Genomic DNA, 15,804 nt, shown 5'->3' on the forward strand with positions numbered 1-15,804 from the left:
GTGCCTGCTGGAAAACTAGCTTCAATCGGAGCTATTCCATCAGCAAGGCACACCATCCCTGTCAACAGTCAGGCCTATTGGTTTCGTTTTGGTAGCCCACCCAGGAAGCCTCTGAAATGTCTTCATGCATGCAAGGGTATCCAGCAGTCTCTCATTCTACGCTACAGCAGCACATATATATATTTGCATAGAGGGGCGGCAACGAAGCATCCAGGCACAACGCAGCTTCCACTTGTGAAACGAGGCCTGTTGTCCCGTCGCGTAGAGCTATGGAAAGCATGCATCATCCAGATATGGGTCGAATCAGGACAAGTGAGTGGCTGACGCGCTGAACCATGGTAGAAGGCCTGCACAGTGTACTAGCATTGAAACAACAACACCACTGCATACCTGAGAAAGGAACAGGTGCTAGAGGAAACCTGGTCAAAAACAAAAACAAAAAAAACAACACGACAAAGGCTGTTTCTTCTGTTAAGCTGTCTGTCTTTGAACTAGGAATAATCAGGGGAAAGCGCGAACGCAGTCCCCCACTACCACAAATTATGCAGTCGAGTTTCCTGCATTTGAGGAAATCGCAGGGGTCAGCACAGCCGGAGTGCAATGGCCGAGCCTCGCCCTGGGAGAACCACCTTCGTGATCATGGTGTCTCCCCTGCCAGGTAAGTATGAGTTGGAATCGTCACTCTAGCACCCCCCGGTCAGGGGTACGCCTCCACCAGGTTACGGAGGGGCTTTCTGGGTGCCTGCTGGAAAACTAGCTTCAATCGGAGCTATTCCATCAGCAAGGCACACCATCCCTGTCAACAGTCAGGCCTATTGGTTTCGTTTTGGTAGCCCACCCAGGAAGCTCTGAAATGTCTTCATGCATGCAAGGGTATCCAGCAGTCTCTCATTCTACGCTACAGCAGCACATATATATATTTGCATAGAGGGGCGGCAACGAAGCATCCAGGCACAACGCAGCTTCCACTTGTGAAACGAGGCCTGTTGTCCCGTCGCGTAGAGCTATGGAAAGCATGCATCATCCAGATATGGGTCGAATCAGGACAAGTGAGTGGCTGACGCGCTGAACCATGGTAGAAGGCCTGCACAGTGTACTAGCATTGAAACAACAACACCACTGCATACCTGAGAAAGGAACAGGTGCTAGAGGAAACCTGGTCAAAAAACAAAAACAAAAAAACAACACGACAAAGGCTGTTTCTTCTGTTAAGCTGTCTGTCTTTGAACTAGGAATAATCAGGGGAAAGCGCGAACGCAGTCCCCCACTACCACAAATTATGCAGTCGAGTTTCCTGCATTTGAGGAAATCGCAGGGGTCAGCACAGCCGGAGTGCAATGGCCGAGCCTCGCCCTGGGAGAACCACCTTCGTGATCATGGTGTCTCCCCTGCCAGGTAAGTATGAGTTGGAATCGTCACTCTAGCACCCCCGGTCAGGGGTACGCCTCCACCAGGTTACGGAGGGGCTTTCTGGGTGCCTGCTGGAAAACTAGCTTCAATCGGAGCTATTCCATCAGCAAGGCACACCATCCCTGTCAACAGTCAGGCCTATTGGTTTCGTTTTGGTAGCCCACCCAGGAAGCCTCTGAAATGTCTTCATGCATGCAAGGGTATCCAGCAGTCTCTCATTCTACGCTACAGCAGCACATATATATATTTGCATAGAGGGGCGGCAACGAAGCATCCAGGCACAACGCAGCTTCCACTTGTGAAACGAGGCCTGTTGTCCCGTCGCGTAGAGCTATGGAAAGCATGCATCATCCAGATATGGGTCGAATCAGGACAAGTGAGTGGCTGACGCGCTGAACCATGGTAGAAGGCCTGCACAGTGTACTAGCATTGAAACAACAACACCACTGCATACCTGAGAAAGGAACAGGTGCTAGAGGAAACCTGGTCAAAAAACAAAAACAAAAAAAACAACACGACAAAGGCTGTTTCTTCTGTTAAGCTGTCTGTCTTTGAACTAGGAATAATCAGGGGAAAGCGCGAACGCAGTCCCCCACTACCACAAATTATGCAGTCGAGTTTCCTGCATTTGAGGAAATCGCAGGGGTCAGCACAGCCGGAGTGCAATGGCCGAGCCTCGCCCTGGGAGAACCACCTTCGTGATCATGGTGTCTCCCCTGCCAGGTAAGTATGAGTTGGAATCGTCACTCTAGCACCCCCCGGTCAGGGGTACGCCTCCACCAGGTTACGGAGGGGCTTTCTGGGTGCCTGCTGGAAAACTAGCTTCAATCGGAGCTATTCCATCAGCAAGGCACACCATCCCTGTCAACAGTCAGGCCTATTGGTTTCGTTTTGGTAGCCCACCCAGGAAGCCTCTGAAATGTCTTCATGCATGCAAGGGTATCCAGCAGTCTCTCATTCTACGCTACAGCAGCACATATATATATTTGCATAGAGGGGCGGCAACGAAGCATCCAGGCACAACGCAGCTTCCACTTGTGAAACGAGGCCTGTTGTCCCGTCGCGTAGAGCTATGGAAAGCATGCATCATCCAGATATGGGTCGAATCAGGACAAGTGAGTGGCTGACGCGCTGAACCATGGTAGAAGGCCTGCACAGTGTACTAGCATTGAAACAAACAACACCACTGCATACCTGAGAAAGGAACAGGTGCTAGAGGAAACCTGGTCAAAAAACAAAAACAAAAAAAACAACACGACAAAGGCTGTTTCTTCTGTTAAGCTGTCTGTCTTTGAACTAGGAATAATCAGGGGAAAGCGCGAACGCAGTCCCCACTACCACAAATTATGCAGTCGAGTTTCCTGCATTTGAGGAAATCGCAGGGGTCAGCACAGCCGGAGTGCAATGGCCGAGCCTCGCCCTGGGAGAACCACCTTCGTGATCATGGTGTCTCCCCTGCCAGGTAAGTATGAGTTGGAATCGTCACTCTAGCACCCCCCGGTCAGGGGTACGCCTCCACCAGGTTACGGAGGGGCTTTCTGGGTGCCTGCTGGAAAACTAGCTTCAATCGGAGCTATTCCATCAGCAAGGCACACCATCCCTGTCAACAGTCAGGCCTATTGGTTTCGTTTTGGTAGCCCACCCAGGAAGCCTCTGAAATGTCTTCATGCATGCAAGGGTATCCAGCAGTCTCTCATTCTACGCTACAGCAGCACATATATATATTTGCATAGAGGGGCGGCAACGAAGCATCCAGGCACAACGCAGCTTCCACTTGTGAAACGAGGCCTGTTGTCCCGTCGCGTAGAGCTATGGAAAGCATGCATCATCCAGATATGGGTCGAATCAGGACAAGTGAGTGGCTGACGCGCTGAACCATGGTAGAAGGCCTGCACAGTGTACTAGCATTGAAACAACAACACCACTGCATACCTGAGAAAGGAACAGGTGCTAGAGGAAACCTGGTCAAAAAACAAAAACAAAAAAAACAACACGACAAAGGCTGTTTCTTCTGTTAAGCTGTCTGTCTTTGAACTAGGAATAATCAGGGAAAGCGCGAACGCAGTCCCCCACTACCACAAATTATGCAGTCGAGTTTCCTGCATTTGAGGAAATCGCAGGGGTCAGCACAGCCGGAGTGCAATGGCCGAGCCTCGCCCTGGGAGAACCACCTTCGTGATCATGGTGTCTCCCCTGCCAGGTAAGTATGAGTTGGAATCGTCACTCTAGCACCCCCCGGTCAGGGGTACGCCTCCACCAGGTTACGGAGGGGCTTTCTGGGTGCCTGCTGGAAAACTAGCTTCAATCGGAGCTATTCCATCAGCAAGGCACACCATCCCTGTCAACAGTCAGGCCTATTGGTTTCGTTTTGGTAGCCCACCCAGGAAGCCTCTGAAATGTCTTCATGCATGCAAGGGTATCCAGCAGTCTCTCATTCTACGCTACAGCAGCACATATATATATTTGCATAGAGGGGCGGCAACGAAGCATCCAGGCACAACGCAGCTTCCACTTGTGAAACGAGGCCTGTTGTCCCGTCGCGTAGAGCTATGGAAAGCATGCATCATCCAGATATGGGTCGAATCAGGACAAGTGAGTGGCTGACGCGCTGAACCATGGTAGAAGGCCTGCACAGTGTACTAGCATTGAAACAACAACACCACTGCATACCTGAGAAAGGAACAGGTGCTAGAGGAAACCTGGTCAAAAAACAAAAACAAAAAAAACAACACGACAAAGGCTGTTTCTTCTGTTAAGCTGTCTGTCTTTGAACTAGGAATAATCAGGGGAAAGCGCGAACGCAGTCCCCCACTACCACAAATTATGCAGTCGAGTTTCCTGCATTTGAGGAAATCGCAGGGGTCAGCACAGCCGGAGTGCAATGGCCGAGCCTCGCCCTGGGAGAACCACCTTCGTGATCATGGTGTCTCCCCTGCCAGGTAAGTATGAGTTGGAATCGTCACTCTAGCACCCCCGGTCAGGGGTACGCCTCCACCAGGTTACGGAGGGGCTTTCTGGGTGCCTGCTGGAAAACTAGCTTCAATCGGAGCTATTCCATCAGCAAGGCACACCATCCCTGTCAACAGTCAGGCCTATTGGTTTCGTTTTGGTAGCCCACCCAGGAAGCCTCTGAAATGTCTTCATGCATGCAAGGGTATCCAGCAGTCTCTCATTCTACGCTACAGCAGCACATATATATATTTGCATAGAGGGGCGGCAACGAAGCATCCAGGCACAACGCAGCTTCCACTTGTGAAACGAGGCCTGTTGTCCCGTCGCGTAGAGCTATGGAAAGCATGCATCATCCAGATATGGGTCGAATCAGGACAAGTGAGTGGCTGACGCGCTGAACCATGGTAGAAGGCCTGCACAGTGTACTAGCATTGAAACAACAACACCACTGCATACCTGAGAAAGGAACAGGTGCTAGAGGAAACCTGGTCAAAAAACAAAAACAAAAAAAACAACACGACAAAGGCTGTTTCTTCTGTTAAGCTGTCTGTCTTTGAACTAGGAATAATCAGGGGAAAGCGCGAACGCAGTCCCCCACTACCACAAATTATGCAGTCGAGTTTCCTGCATTTGAGGAAATCGCAGGGGTCAGCACAGCCGGAGTGCAATGGCCGAGCCTCGCCCTGGGAGAACCACCTTCGTGATCATGGTGTCTCCCCTGCCAGGTAAGTATGAGTTGGAATCGTCACTCTAGCACCCCCCGGTCAGGGGTACGCCTCCACCAGGTTACGGAGGGGCTTTCTGGGTGCCTGCTGGAAAACTAGCTTCAATCGGAGCTATTCCATCAGCAAGGCACACCATCCCTGTCAACAGTCAGGCCTATTGGTTTCGTTTTGGTAGCCCACCCAGGAAGCCTCTGAAATGTCTTCATGCATGCAAGGGTATCCAGCAGTCTCTCATTCTACGCTACAGCAGCACATATATATATTTGCATAGAGGGGCGGCAACGAAGCATCCAGGCACAACGCAGCTTCCACTTGTGAAACGAGGCCTGTTGTCCCGTCGCGTAGAGCTATGGAAAGCATGCATCATCCAGATATGGGTCGAATCAGGACAAGTGAGTGGCTGACGCGCTGAACCATGGTAGAAGGCCTGCACAGTGTACTAGCATTGAAACAACAACACCACTGCATACCTGAGAAAGGAACAGGTGCTAGAGGAAACCTGGTCAAAAAACAAAAACAAAAAAAACAACACGACAAAGGCTGTTTCTTCTGTTAAGCTGTCTGTCTTTGAACTAGGAATAATCAGGGGAAAGCGCGAACGCAGTCCCCCACTACCACAAATTATGCAGTCGAGTTTCCTGCATTTGAGGAAATCGCAGGGGTCAGCACAGCCGGAGTGCAATGGCCGAGCCTCGCCCTGGGAGAACCACCTTCGTGATCATGGTGTCTCCCCTGCCAGGTAAGTATGAGTTGGAATCGTCACTCTAGCACCCCCCGGTCAGGGGTACGCCTCCACCAGGTTACGGAGGGGCTTTCTGGGTGCCTGCTGGAAAACTAGCTTCAATCGGAGCTATTCCATCAGCAAGGCACACCATCCCTGTCAACAGTCAGGCCTATTGGTTTCGTTTTGGTAGCCCACCCAGGAAGCCTCTGAAATGTCTTCATGCATGCAAGGGTATCCAGCAGTCTCTCATTCTACGCTACAGCAGCACATATATATATTTGCATAGAGGGGCGGCAACGAAGCATCCAGGCACAACGCAGCTTCCACTTGTGAAACGAGGCCTGTTGTCCCGTCGCGTAGAGCTATGGAAAGCATGCATCATCCAGATATGGGTCGAATCAGGACAAGTGAGTGGCTGACGCGCTGAACCATGGTAGAAGGCCTGCACAGTGTACTAGCATTGAAACAACAACACCACTGCATACCTGAGAAAGGAACAGGTGCTAGAGGAAACCTGGTCAAAAAACAAAAACAAAAAAAACAACACGACAAAGGCTGTTTCTTCTGTTAAGCTGTCTGTCTTTGAACTAGGAATAATCAGGGGAAAGCGCGAACGCAGTCCCCCACTACCACAAATTATGCAGTCGAGTTTCCTGCATTTGAGGAAATCGCAGGGGTCAGCACAGCCGGAGTGCAATGGCCGAGCCTCGCCCTGGGAGAACCACCTTCGTGATCATGGTGTCTCCCCTGCCAGGTAAGTATGAGTTGGAATCGTCACTCTAGCACCCCCCGGTCAGGGGTACGCCTCCACCAGGTTACGGAGGGGCTTTCTGGGTGCCTGCTGGAAAACTAGCTTCAATCGGAGCTATTCCATCAGCAAGGCACACCATCCCTGTCAACAGTCAGGCCTATTGGTTTCGTTTTGGTAGCCCACCCAGGAAGCCTCTGAAATGTCTTCATGCATGCAAGGGTATCCAGCAGTCTCTCATTCTACGCTACAGCAGCACATATATATATTTGCATAGAGGGGCGGCAACGAAGCATCCAGGCACAACGCAGCTTCCACTTGTGAAACGAGGCCTGTTGTCCCGTCGCGTAGAGCTATGGAAAGCATGCATCATCCAGATATGGGTCGAATCAGGACAAGTGAGTGGCTGACGCGCTGAACCATGGTAGAAGGCCTGCACAGTGTACTAGCATTGAAACAACAACACCACTGCATACCTGAGAAAGGAACAGGTGCTAGAGGAAACCTGGTCAAAAAACAAAAACAAAAAAAACAACACGACAAAGGCTGTTTCTTCTGTTAAGCTGTCTGTCTTTGAACTAGGAATAATCAGGGGAAAGCGCGAACGCAGTCCCCCACTACCACAAATTATGCAGTCGAGTTTCCTGCATTTGAGGAAATCGCAGGGGTCAGCACAGCCGGAGTGCAATGGCCGAGCCTCGCCCTGGGAGAACCACCTTCGTGATCATGGTGTCTCCCCTGCCAGGTAAGTATGAGTTGGAATCGTCACTCTAGCACCCCCCGGTCAGGGGTACGCCTCCACCAGGTTACGGAGGGGCTTTCTGGGTGCCTGCTGGAAAACTAGCTTCAATCGGAGCTATTCCATCAGCAAGGCACACCATCCCTGTCAACAGTCAGGCCTATTGGTTTCGTTTTGGTAGCCCACCCAGGAAGCCTCTGAAATGTCTTCATGCATGCAAGGGTATCCAGCAGTCTCTCATTCTACGCTACAGCAGCACATATATATATTTGCATAGAGGGGCGGCAACGAAGCATCCAGGCACAACGCAGCTTCCACTTGTGAAACGAGGCCTGTTGTCCCGTCGCGTAGAGCTATGGAAAGCATGCATCATCCAGATATGGGTCGAATCAGGACAAGTGAGTGGCTGACGCGCTGAACCATGGTAGAAGGCCTGCACAGTGTACTAGCATTGAAACAACAACACCACTGCATACCTGAGAAAGGAACAGGTGCTAGAGGAAACCTGGTCAAAAAACAAAAACAAAAAAAACAACACGACAAAGGCTGTTTCTTCTGTTAAGCTGTCTGTCTTTGAACTAGGAATAATCAGGGGAAAGCGCGAACGCAGTCCCCCACTACCACAAATTATGCAGTCGAGTTTCCTGCATTTGAGGAAATCGCAGGGGTCAGCACAGCCGGAGTGCAATGGCCGAGCCTCGCCCTGGGAGAACCACCTTCGTGATCATGGTGTCTCCCCTGCCAGGTAAGTATGAGTTGGAATCGTCACTCTAGCACCCCCCGGTCAGGGGTACGCCTCCACCAGGTTACGGAGGGGCTTTCTGGGTGCCTGCTGGAAAACTAGCTTCAATCGGAGCTATTCCATCAGCAAGGCACACCATCCCTGTCAACAGTCAGGCCTATTGGTTTCGTTTTGGTAGCCCACCCAGGAAGCCTCTGAAATGTCTTCATGCATGCAAGGGTATCCAGCAGTCTCTCATTCTACGCTACAGCAGCACATATATATATTTGCATAGAGGGGCGGCAACGAAGCATCCAGGCACAACGCAGCTTCCACTTGTGAAACGAGGCCTGTTGTCCCGTCGCGTAGAGCTATGGAAAGCATGCATCATCCAGATATGGGTCGAATCAGGACAAGTGAGTGGCTGACGCGCTGAACCATGGTAGAAGGCCTGCACAGTGTACTAGCATTGAAACAACAACACCACTGCATACCTGAGAAAGGAACAGGTGCTAGAGGAAACCTGGTCAAAAAACAAAAACAAAAAAAACAACACGACAAAGGCTGTTTCTTCTGTTAAGCTGTCTGTCTTTGAACTAGGAATAATCAGGGGAAAGCGCGAACGCAGTCCCCCACTACCACAAATTATGCAGTCGAGTTTCCTGCATTTGAGGAAATCGCAGGGGTCAGCACAGCCGGAGTGCAATGGCCGAGCCTCGCCCTGGGAGAACCACCTTCGTGATCATGGTGTCTCCCCTGCCAGGTAAGTATGAGTTGGAATCGTCACTCTAGCACCCCCCGGTCAGGGGTACGCCTCCACCAGGTTACGGAGGGGCTTTCTGGGTGCCTGCTGGAAAACTAGCTTCAATCGGAGCTATTCCATCAGCAAGGCACACCATCCCTGTCAACAGTCAGGCCTATTGGTTTCGTTTTGGTAGCCCACCCAGGAAGCCTCTGAAATGTCTTCATGCATGCAAGGGTATCCAGCAGTCTCTCATTCTACGCTACAGCAGCACATATATATATTTGCATAGAGGGGCGGCAACGAAGCATCCAGGCACAACGCAGCTTCCACTTGTGAAACGAGGCCTGTTGTCCCGTCGCGTAGAGCTATGGAAAGCATGCATCATCCAGATATGGGTCGAATCAGGACAAGTGAGTGGCTGACGCGCTGAACCATGGTAGAAGGCCTGCACAGTGTACTAGCATTGAAACAACAACACCACTGCATACCTGAGAAAGGAACAGGTGCTAGAGGAAACCTGGTCAAAAAACAAAAACAAAAAAAACAACACGACAAAGGCTGTTTCTTCTGTTAAGCTGTCTGTCTTTGAACTAGGAATAATCAGGGGAAAGCGCGAACGCAGTCCCCCACTACCACAAATTATGCAGTCGAGTTTCCTGCATTTGAGGAAATCGCAGGGGTCAGCACAGCCGGAGTGCAATGGCCGAGCCTCGCCCTGGGAGAACCACCTTCGTGATCATGGTGTCTCCCCTGCCAGGTAAGTATGAGTTGGAATCGTCACTCTAGCACCCCCCGGTCAGGGGTACGCCTCCACCAGGTTACGGAGGGGCTTTCTGGGTGCCTGCTGGAAAACTAGCTTCAATCGGAGCTATTCCATCAGCAAGGCACACCATCCCTGTCAACAGTCAGGCCTATTGGTTTCGTTTTGGTAGCCCACCCAGGAAGCCTCTGAAATGTCTTCATGCATGCAAGGGTATCCAGCAGTCTCTCATTCTACGCTACAGCAGCACATATATATATTTGCATAGAGGGGCGGCAACGAAGCATCCAGGCACAACGCAGCTTCCACTTGTGAAACGAGGCCTGTTGTCCCGTCGCGTAGAGCTATGGAAAGCATGCATCATCCAGATATGGGTCGAATCAGGACAAGTGAGTGGCTGACGCGCTGAACCATGGTAGAAGGCCTGCACAGTGTACTAGCATTGAAACAACAACACCACTGCATACCTGAGAAAGGAACAGGTGCTAGAGGAAACCTGGTCAAAAAACAAAAACAAAAAAAACAACACGACAAAGGCTGTTTCTTCTGTTAAGCTGTCTGTCTTTGAACTAGGAATAATCAGGGGAAAGCGCGAACGCAGTCCCCCACTACCACAAATTATGCAGTCGAGTTTCCTGCATTTGAGGAAATCGCAGGGGTCAGCACAGCCGGAGTGCAATGGCCGAGCCTCGCCCTGGGAGAACCACCTTCGTGATCATGGTGTCTCCCCTGCCAGGTAAGTATGAGTTGGAATCGTCACTCTAGCACCCCCCGGTCAGGGGTACGCCTCCACCAGGTTACGGAGGGGCTTTCTGGGTGCCTGCTGGAAAACTAGCTTCAATCGGAGCTATTCCATCAGCAAGGCACACCATCCCTGTCAACAGTCAGGCCTATTGGTTTCGTTTTGGTAGCCCACCCAGGAAGCCTCTGAAATGTCTTCATGCATGCAAGGGTATCCAGCAGTCTCTCATTCTACGCTACAGCAGCACATATATATATTTGCATAGAGGGGCGGCAACGAAGCATCCAGGCACAACGCAGCTTCCACTTGTGAAACGAGGCCTGTTGTCCCGTCGCGTAGAGCTATGGAAAGCATGCATCATCCAGATATGGGTCGAATCAGGACAAGTGAGTGGCTGACGCGCTGAACCATGGTAGAAGGCCTGCACAGTGTACTAGCATTGAAACAACAACACCACTGCATACCTGAGAAAGGAACAGGTGCTAGAGGAAACCTGGTCAAAAAACAAAAACAAAAAAAACAACACGACAAAGGCTGTTTCTTCTGTTAAGCTGTCTGTCTTTGAACTAGGAATAATCAGGGGAAAGCGCGAACGCAGTCCCCCACTACCACAAATTATGCAGTCGAGTTTCCTGCATTTGAGGAAATCGCAGGGGTCAGCACAGCCGGAGTGCAATGGCCGAGCCTCGCCCTGGGAGAACCACCTTCGTGATCATGGTGTCTCCCCTGCCAGGTAAGTATGAGTTGGAATCGTCACTCTAGCACCCCCCGGTCAGGGGTACGCCTCCACCAGGTTACGGAGGGGCTTTCTGGGTGCCTGCTGGAAAACTAGCTTCAATCGGAGCTATTCCATCAGCAAGGCACACCATCCCTGTCAACAGTCAGGCCTATTGGTTTCGTTTTGGTAGCCCACCCAGGAAGCCTCTGAAATGTCTTCATGCATGCAAGGGTATCCAGCAGTCTCTCATTCTACGCTACAGCAGCACATATATATATTTGCATAGAGGGGCGGCAACGAAGCATCCAGGCACAACGCAGCTTCCACTTGTGAAACGAGGCCTGTTGTCCCGTCGCGTAGAGCTATGGAAAGCATGCATCATCCAGATATGGGTCGAATCAGGACAAGTGAGTGGCTGACGCGCTGAACCATGGTAGAAGGCCTGCACAGTGTACTAGCATTGAAACAACAACACCACTGCATACCTGAGAAAGGAACAGGTGCTAGAGGAAACCTGGTCAAAAAACAAAAACAAAAAAAACAACACGACAAAGGCTGTTTCTTCTGTTAAGCTGTCTGTCTTTGAACTAGGAATAATCAGGGGAAAGCGCGAACGCAGTCCCCCACTACCACAAATTATGCAGTCGAGTTTCCTGCATTTGAGGAAATCGCAGGGGTCAGCACAGCCGGAGTGCAATGGCCGAGCCTCGCCCTGGGAGAACCACCTTCGTGATCATGGTGTCTCCCCTGCCAGGTAAGTATGAGTTGGAATCGTCACTCTAGCACCCCCCGGTCAGGGGTACGCCTCCACCAGGTTACGGAGGGGCTTTCTGGGTGCCTGCTGGAAAACTAGCTTCAATCGGAGCTATTCCATCAGCAAGGCACACCATCCCTGTCAACAGTCAGGCCTATTGGTTTCGTTTTGGTAGCCCACCCAGGAAGCCTCTGAAATGTCTTCATGCATGCAAGGGTATCCAGCAGTCTCTCATTCTACGCTACAGCAGCACATATATATATTTGCATAGAGGGGCGGCAACGAAGCATCCAGGCACAACGCAGCTTCCACTTGTGAAACGAGGCCTGTTGTCCCGTCGCGTAGAGCTATGGAAAGCATGCATCATCCAGATATGGGTCGAATCAGGACAAGTGAGTGGCTGACGCGCTGAACCATGGTAGAAGGCCTGCACAGTGTACTAGCATTGAAACAACAACACCACTGCATACCTGAGAAAGGAACAGGTGCTAGAGGAAACCTGGTCAAAAAACAAAAACAAAAAAAACAACACGACAAAGGCTGTTTCTTCTGTTAAGCTGTCTGTCTTTGAACTAGGAATAATCAGGGGAAAGCGCGAACGCAGTCCCCCACTACCACAAATTATGCAGTCGAGTTTCCTGCATTTGAGGAAATCGCAGGGGTCAGCACAGCCGGAGTGCAATGGCCGAGCCTCGCCCTGGGAGAACCACCTTCGTGATCATGGTGTCTCCCCTGCCAGGTAAGTATGAGTTGGAATCGTCACTCTAGCACCCCCCGGTCAGGGGTACGCCTCCACCAGGTTACGGAGGGGCTTTCTGGGTGCCTGCTGGAAAACTAGCTTCAATCGGAGCTATTCCATCAGCAAGGCACACCATCCCTGTCAACAGTCAGGCCTATTGGTTTCGTTTTGGTAGCCCACCCAGGAAGCCTCTGAAATGTCTTCATGCATGCAAGGGTATCCAGCAGTCTCTCATTCTACGCTACAGCAGCACATATATATATTTGCATAGAGGGGCGGCAACGAAGCATCCAGGCACAACGCAGCTTCCACTTGTGAAACGAGGCCTGTTGTCCCGTCGCGTAGAGCTATGGAAAGCATGCATCATCCAGATATGGGTCGAATCAGGACAAGTGAGTGGCTGACGCGCTGAACCATGGTAGAAGGCCTGCACAGTGTACTAGCATTGAAACAACAACACCACTGCATACCTGAGAAAGGAACAGGTGCTAGAGGAAACCTGGTCAAAAAACAAAAACAAAAAAAACAACACGACAAAGGCTGTTTCTTCTGTTAAGCTGTCTGTCTTTGAACTAGGAATAATCAGGGGAAAGCGCGAACGCAGTCCCCCACTACCACAAATTATGCAGTCGAGTTTCCTGCATTTGAGGAAATCGCAGGGGTCAGCACAGCCGGAGTGCAATGGCCGAGCCTCGCCCTGGGAGAACCACCTTCGTGATCATGGTGTCTCCCCTGCCAGGTAAGTATGAGTTGGAATCGTCACTCTAGCACCCCCCGGTCAGGGGTACGCCTCCACCAGGTTACGGAGGGGCTTTCTGGGTGCCTGCTGGAAAACTAGCTTCAATCGGAGCTATTCCATCAGCAAGGCACACCATCCCTGTCAACAGTCAGGCCTATTGGTTTCGTTTTGGTAGCCCACCCAGGAAGCCTCTGAAATGTCTTCATGCATGCAAGGGTATCCAGCAGTCTCTCATTCTACGCTACAGCAGCACATATATATATTTGCATAGAGGGGCGGCAACGAAGCATCCAGGCACAACGCAGCTTCCACTTGTGAAACGAGGCCTGTTGTCCCGTCGCGTAGAGCTATGGAAAGCATGCATCATCCAGATATGGGTCGAATCAGGACAAGTGAGTGGCTGACGCGCTGAACCATGGTAGAAGGCCTGCACAGTGTACTAGCATTGAAACAACAACACCACTGCATACCTGAGAAAGGAACAGGTGCTAGAGGAAACCTGGTCAAAAAACAAAAACAAAAAAAACAACACGACAAAGGCTGTTTCTTCTGTTAAGCTGTCTGTCTTTGAACTAGGAATAATCAGGGGAAAGCGCGAACGCAGTCCCCCACTACCACAAATTATGCAGTCGAGTTTCCTGCATTTGAGGAAATCGCAGGGGTCAGCACAGCCGGAGTGCAATGGCCGAGCCTCGCCCTGGGAGAACCACCTTCGTGATCATGGTGTCTCCCCTGCCAGGTAAGTATGAGTTGGAATCGTCACTCTAGCACCCCCCGGTCAGGGGTACGCCTCCACCAGGTTACGGAGGGGCTTTCTGGGTGCCTGCTGGAAAACTAGCTTCAATCGGAGCTATTCCATCAGCAAGGCACACCATCCCTGTCAACAGTCAGGCCTATTGGTTTCGTTTTGGTAGCCCACCCAGGAAGCCTCTGAAATGTCTTCATGCATGCAAGGGTATCCAGCAGTCTCTCATTCTACGCTACAGCAGCACATATATATATTTGCATAGAGGGGCGGCAACGAAGCATCCAGGCACAACGCAGCTTCCACTTGTGAAACGAGGCCTGTTGTCCCGTCGCGTAGAGCTATGGAAAGCATGCATCATCCAGATATGGGTCGAATCAGGACAAGTGAGTGGCTGACGCGCTGAACCATGGTAGAAGGCCTGCACAGTGTACTAGCATTGAAACAACAACACCACTGCATACCTGAGAAAGGAACAGGTGCTAGAGGAAACCTGGTCAAAAAACAAAAACAAAAAAAACAACACGACAAAGGATGTTTCTTCTGTTAAGCTGTCTGTCTTTGAACTAGGAATAATCAGGGGAAAGCGCGAACGCAGTCCCCCACTACCACAAATTATGCAGTCGAGTTTCCTGCATTTGAGGAAATCGCAGGGGTCAGCACAGCCGGAGTGCAATGGCCGAGCCTCGCCCTGGGAGAACCACCTTCGTGATCATGGTGTCTCCCCTGCCAGGTAAGTATGAGTTGGAATCGTCACTCTAGCACCCCCCGGTCAGGGGTACGCCTCCACCAGGTTACGGAGGGGCTTTCTGGGTGCCTGCTGGAAAACTAGCTTCAATCGGAGCTATTCCATCAGCAAGGCACACCATCCCTGTCAACAGTCAGGCCTATTGGTTTCGTTTTGGTAGCCCACCCAGGAAGCCTCTGAAATGTCTTCATGCATGCAAGGGTATCCAGCAGTCTCTCATTCTACGCTACAGCAGCACATATATATATTTGCATAGAGGGGCGGCAACGAAGCATCCAGGCACAACGCAGCTTCCACTTGTGAAACGAGGCCTGTTGTCCCGTCGCGTAGAGCTATGGAAAGCATGCATCATCCAGATATGGGTCGAATCAGGACAAGTGAGTGGCTGACGCGCTGAACCATGGTAGAAGGCCTGCACAGTGTACTAGCATTGAAACAACAACACCACTGCATACCTGAGAAAGGAACAGGTGCTAGAGGAAACCTGGTCAAAAAACAAAAACAAAAAAAACAACACGACAAAGGCTGTTTCTTCTGTTAAGCTGTCTGTCTTTGAACTAGGAATAATCAGGGGAAAGCGCGAACGCAGTCCCCCACTACCACAAATTATGCAGTCGAGTTTCCTGCATTTGAGGAAATCGCAGGGGTCAGCACAGCCGGAGTGCAATGGCCGAGCCTCGCCCTGGGAGAACCACCTTCGTGATCATGGTGTCTCCCCTGCCAGGTAAGTATGAGTTGGAATCGTCACTCTAGCACCCCCCGGTCAGGGGTACGCCTCCACCAGGTTACGGAGGGGCTTTCTGGGTGCCTGCTGGAAAACTAGCTTCAATCGGAGCTATTCCATCAGCAAGGCACACCATCCCTGTCAACAGTCAGGCCTATTGGTTTCGTTTTGGTAGCCCACCCAGGAAGCCTCTGAAATGTCTTCATGCATGCAAGGGTATCCAGCAGTCTCTCATTCTACGCTACAGCAGCACATATATATATTTGCATAGAGGGGCGGCAACGAAGCATCCAGGCACAACGCAGCTTCCACTTGTGAAACGAGGCCTGTTGTCCCGTCGCGTAGAGCTATGGAAAGCATGCATCATCCAG

The 15,804-nt window shown here is 51.1% G+C and overlaps 21 non-coding genes across 21 annotated transcripts; all 21 read right to left on the reverse strand.

Moving 5' to 3' along the window:
- Positions 1 to 502: 502 nt before the first annotated feature.
- On the reverse strand, positions 503 to 666 carry LOC143941582 (U1 spliceosomal RNA). Its single transcript, XR_013264267.1, has one exon. It is a non-coding gene; the product is annotated as a U1 spliceosomal RNA (small nuclear RNA).
- A 573-nt stretch (positions 667 to 1,239) lies between these two features.
- Positions 1,240 to 1,403, reverse strand: LOC143941583 (U1 spliceosomal RNA). Its single transcript, XR_013264268.1, has one exon. It is a non-coding gene; the product is annotated as a U1 spliceosomal RNA (small nuclear RNA).
- A 574-nt stretch (positions 1,404 to 1,977) lies between these two features.
- On the reverse strand, positions 1,978 to 2,141 carry LOC143941584 (U1 spliceosomal RNA). The gene has a single exon (XR_013264269.1). It is a non-coding gene; the product is annotated as a U1 spliceosomal RNA (small nuclear RNA).
- Positions 2,142 to 2,717: 576 nt separating this feature from the next.
- On the reverse strand, positions 2,718 to 2,880 carry LOC143941697 (U1 spliceosomal RNA). Its single transcript, XR_013264378.1, has one exon. It is a non-coding gene; the product is annotated as a U1 spliceosomal RNA (small nuclear RNA).
- A 574-nt stretch (positions 2,881 to 3,454) lies between these two features.
- Positions 3,455 to 3,618, reverse strand: LOC143941693 (U1 spliceosomal RNA). The gene has a single exon (XR_013264373.1). It is a non-coding gene; the product is annotated as a U1 spliceosomal RNA (small nuclear RNA).
- Positions 3,619 to 4,193: 575 nt separating this feature from the next.
- On the reverse strand, positions 4,194 to 4,357 carry LOC143941585 (U1 spliceosomal RNA). Its single transcript, XR_013264270.1, has one exon. It is a non-coding gene; the product is annotated as a U1 spliceosomal RNA (small nuclear RNA).
- Positions 4,358 to 4,931: 574 nt separating this feature from the next.
- On the reverse strand, positions 4,932 to 5,095 carry LOC143941587 (U1 spliceosomal RNA). The gene has a single exon (XR_013264272.1). It is a non-coding gene; the product is annotated as a U1 spliceosomal RNA (small nuclear RNA).
- Positions 5,096 to 5,670: 575 nt separating this feature from the next.
- LOC143941588 (U1 spliceosomal RNA) lies at positions 5,671 to 5,834 on the reverse strand. Its single transcript, XR_013264273.1, has one exon. It is a non-coding gene; the product is annotated as a U1 spliceosomal RNA (small nuclear RNA).
- A 575-nt stretch (positions 5,835 to 6,409) lies between these two features.
- Positions 6,410 to 6,573, reverse strand: LOC143941589 (U1 spliceosomal RNA). Its single transcript, XR_013264274.1, has one exon. It is a non-coding gene; the product is annotated as a U1 spliceosomal RNA (small nuclear RNA).
- Positions 6,574 to 7,148: 575 nt separating this feature from the next.
- LOC143941590 (U1 spliceosomal RNA) lies at positions 7,149 to 7,312 on the reverse strand. The gene has a single exon (XR_013264275.1). It is a non-coding gene; the product is annotated as a U1 spliceosomal RNA (small nuclear RNA).
- A 575-nt stretch (positions 7,313 to 7,887) lies between these two features.
- On the reverse strand, positions 7,888 to 8,051 carry LOC143941591 (U1 spliceosomal RNA). Its single transcript, XR_013264276.1, has one exon. It is a non-coding gene; the product is annotated as a U1 spliceosomal RNA (small nuclear RNA).
- A 575-nt stretch (positions 8,052 to 8,626) lies between these two features.
- LOC143941592 (U1 spliceosomal RNA) lies at positions 8,627 to 8,790 on the reverse strand. Its single transcript, XR_013264278.1, has one exon. It is a non-coding gene; the product is annotated as a U1 spliceosomal RNA (small nuclear RNA).
- Positions 8,791 to 9,365: 575 nt separating this feature from the next.
- LOC143941593 (U1 spliceosomal RNA) lies at positions 9,366 to 9,529 on the reverse strand. Its single transcript, XR_013264279.1, has one exon. It is a non-coding gene; the product is annotated as a U1 spliceosomal RNA (small nuclear RNA).
- Positions 9,530 to 10,104: 575 nt separating this feature from the next.
- Positions 10,105 to 10,268, reverse strand: LOC143941594 (U1 spliceosomal RNA). The gene has a single exon (XR_013264280.1). It is a non-coding gene; the product is annotated as a U1 spliceosomal RNA (small nuclear RNA).
- A 575-nt stretch (positions 10,269 to 10,843) lies between these two features.
- Positions 10,844 to 11,007, reverse strand: LOC143941595 (U1 spliceosomal RNA). The gene has a single exon (XR_013264281.1). It is a non-coding gene; the product is annotated as a U1 spliceosomal RNA (small nuclear RNA).
- Positions 11,008 to 11,582: 575 nt separating this feature from the next.
- On the reverse strand, positions 11,583 to 11,746 carry LOC143941596 (U1 spliceosomal RNA). Its single transcript, XR_013264282.1, has one exon. It is a non-coding gene; the product is annotated as a U1 spliceosomal RNA (small nuclear RNA).
- Positions 11,747 to 12,321: 575 nt separating this feature from the next.
- LOC143941599 (U1 spliceosomal RNA) lies at positions 12,322 to 12,485 on the reverse strand. Its single transcript, XR_013264283.1, has one exon. It is a non-coding gene; the product is annotated as a U1 spliceosomal RNA (small nuclear RNA).
- Positions 12,486 to 13,060: 575 nt separating this feature from the next.
- LOC143941600 (U1 spliceosomal RNA) lies at positions 13,061 to 13,224 on the reverse strand. Its single transcript, XR_013264284.1, has one exon. It is a non-coding gene; the product is annotated as a U1 spliceosomal RNA (small nuclear RNA).
- Positions 13,225 to 13,799: 575 nt separating this feature from the next.
- On the reverse strand, positions 13,800 to 13,963 carry LOC143941601 (U1 spliceosomal RNA). The gene has a single exon (XR_013264285.1). It is a non-coding gene; the product is annotated as a U1 spliceosomal RNA (small nuclear RNA).
- Positions 13,964 to 14,538: 575 nt separating this feature from the next.
- On the reverse strand, positions 14,539 to 14,702 carry LOC143941602 (U1 spliceosomal RNA). Its single transcript, XR_013264286.1, has one exon. It is a non-coding gene; the product is annotated as a U1 spliceosomal RNA (small nuclear RNA).
- Positions 14,703 to 15,277: 575 nt separating this feature from the next.
- LOC143941603 (U1 spliceosomal RNA) lies at positions 15,278 to 15,441 on the reverse strand. The gene has a single exon (XR_013264288.1). It is a non-coding gene; the product is annotated as a U1 spliceosomal RNA (small nuclear RNA).
- Between the last annotated feature and the right edge of the window lie 363 nt (positions 15,442 to 15,804).

Source organism: Lithobates pipiens, unplaced genomic scaffold (assembly GCF_037356315.1).
Source record: "Lithobates pipiens isolate NorthernLeopardFrog02 unplaced genomic scaffold, aLitPip1_a1.2 Scaffold_3, whole genome shotgun sequence".
NCBI lineage: Eukaryota > Metazoa > Chordata > Amphibia > Anura > Ranidae > Lithobates > Lithobates pipiens.